The sequence below is a fragment of the Gavialis gangeticus genome, unplaced genomic scaffold (assembly GCF_001723915.1).
Source record: "Gavialis gangeticus isolate Ggan-Ray unplaced genomic scaffold, GavGan_comp1, whole genome shotgun sequence".
NCBI lineage: Eukaryota > Metazoa > Chordata > Crocodylia > Gavialidae > Gavialis > Gavialis gangeticus.
The window spans coordinates 43,730,450-43,732,903 of record NW_017729029.1 but is presented as its reverse complement, the minus strand read 5'-3'; positions in this window follow the sequence as shown (position 1 = coordinate 43,732,903).

Here is a 2,454-nt window from a genome sequence, read left to right as displayed (position 1 = left end):
ACACACACACACACACACACACACACACACACACGGTAGAGGGTAGAGATGCATCTTATAGACTGGCCAAAGCAGAGGAGCCTGAGCTGTCCCTTGCCCCAGCCACCTCCTTGGATGCCCCATGCCTCAGGTGGGCACGGCCGGGGCAGGCAGAGAGGGGCTTGGTGCCACCAGCAGCTACGCACCAAAGCACCTTAGGGCCGCTCTCAGGCACAGGGTTGCTCACTCTCACATCCTTTAGCTCAGGGGTCAGCAGTGTTTTTGGGCAGACTGCCAGAAACACTGGCAACCTTGACTTGTAAGATGTTGGCATGCCAGTGGATGTTGACTTGTAAGATGTTGGCATGCCCAGATGGCGAATGCTCTGCAGAGAAGGATGGTTACTCCCACGTGGCTTCAACAGGACTATGTGTCCCTTGAACAACTGGGGCCTGCCTGGCCAGCTCTCTGTGATGGGCAGCCCTGTGGTGCCAAGAGCTGTCTGGGGAAATATTTGCAGTCCAAATCAATACAGATGGCAGTGTGATGCAACATGCCCTTCCTTTCCTTATGACATAGGCCAAACCCTCATGTGTTAGTGAGCAGGCCTTTTACAGCACAGAACAGTACCAGAAATACTCTGTTGAGGCCATTAAAACTTCACGGAAAACAATTTTTTTGTTGGATTCAAACCTTCCCCTGGGCATTTCTCAACTGTTTTAACTGTCCAAGTACAAAAAGCAAAGACATGGAGTTGGTGGCAAAATACAGCTTAAGGAAGGATGTTTATTCAGCTCTTAGTTGGTTTTCCAACTACGGTTTTTAACTCAGCCACATCTTTTAAGCACAAAAGTTTTCACAGTCTGAGATGTCACCCTCTATTGGCCCTCAAGGTTAAGAGCTTGCTGGTTAATCATAGTCGAAGATATTACATAAATGTTCTTAAGGACCTGTGTACATCCCAGGGTCCTGTGGTACTAGATGGTTAAGTGTTAAGCACAACAGTGCACCATGCTCCCACTGATGGCAGTAGGCATGCAATTGAAGAGGCATTACAGCTACTTAAAACATGGTGGGGACATGCCCTCTGATGCATTTATTTTGCTTTAAACGAGTACCTCCCTTCTCTGTTCTGCACTTCAGTAAACTGAAAGCACACCTGCTAAAGCAGGTCTCCTAGCCCACTCACCTGAAGTTATTTATGCTTTACTATATGTCAAGTCTAAATTGTTACTCTTTCTTTGCTTGAACATCTGCAGTAGTATCAGACTCCTATCAGATTAAAATAATAACTTCAAACTTCACAGTGATCTCTCTCTCTCTATGCTGGAGCTATCTAGGGTTATTAATTAAAATGGTCTGGAAAAGAAAGTGGGGCAGAGGGCAGAGGCATTAGCTTGTCCAGGGTACAGAGGAGTTTAACTCCACCTTCCCATTCCCTCTCCTGACAGAGGAACAGTCACAGAGCCCTAATGGGTTTCTAAGGAGTGGGCTAACCCATGGGCCAGGCAGGGCTTTGTTTGGTTTATGTCATTTTGCCTTGGCTTGTGTTTAGAAAGATCCTCTCTTTTCTCCTTGTTGCTCTTGTTTTCCTTTCCCTGACCTGCCTTCCCCCTGGCTTGCGAATCAGTGACTGGCAGATTGTGCAAAGAGCCCATGCCATGCTGCTTTCTCCCATAATCGGTAGATACCTATTTCTGCATCGGTCTTGAGCTGTGCTTGTGCACTAGACAGCAAGGCCAGGTCTCAAACACCTCCTGGCATCATCCATGGCACAGGATGCAGCCTCACTCCTGTAACTTTGCCCTGTAGCTTCTCTTTAAATGTCTTTCAAAGCAAAAGGAACCTCCTGAGTCCTTCCTCCCTGTGGACTTCTGAGGACAAAGCCCATCTTTAGGGAGCCTCTCAGCTTTGGGGGTTTTGTCCCTGTTCCCATTTTCACGTGCATCTGGTTCGGGAATGCTCTGGCCATGTCCTCCACTGCCCCCTGCTGGACGGAATCGCACCTCCGGGAGTTGACTGCAAGTGTGAAAAGAGTTTACCGTGGAAGTGGGCTCTGTATCTAAAGTGGAAAAGAAAGGCTCAATGTTTTCAGCACGTTCCCAAATTGGGGTTGTAGCTGATTAACCGCTTCTGCCACAACAGTAGCACAGCTGTGTGCCAATGTCATGCCACCGACAAGTCTCCCGTAGCACTGGAGCTTCAGAATGCCAGCACGAAAAGTGGCTCCAGGAGGGACGCAGTGCTATGGATGGACCCCCTTTCACTCACCCATGCCACTGCTGGCTGTGGAACAGCAGCTGGAGACTTCTCTATAAGTCCTCAAAGCAAGTAAGAATCTCCTCTCTTCCCTTCTATGCTCAGGAACGCATCCTCCCCACATCACTGATTGCTGCCAGTCTGCAGCTGTCCAGGCGGGGGGGGAGGGGACTCCAGACCTGCTCCTGCCCTCTCAGCTGGGCTTTGTGTGGACCT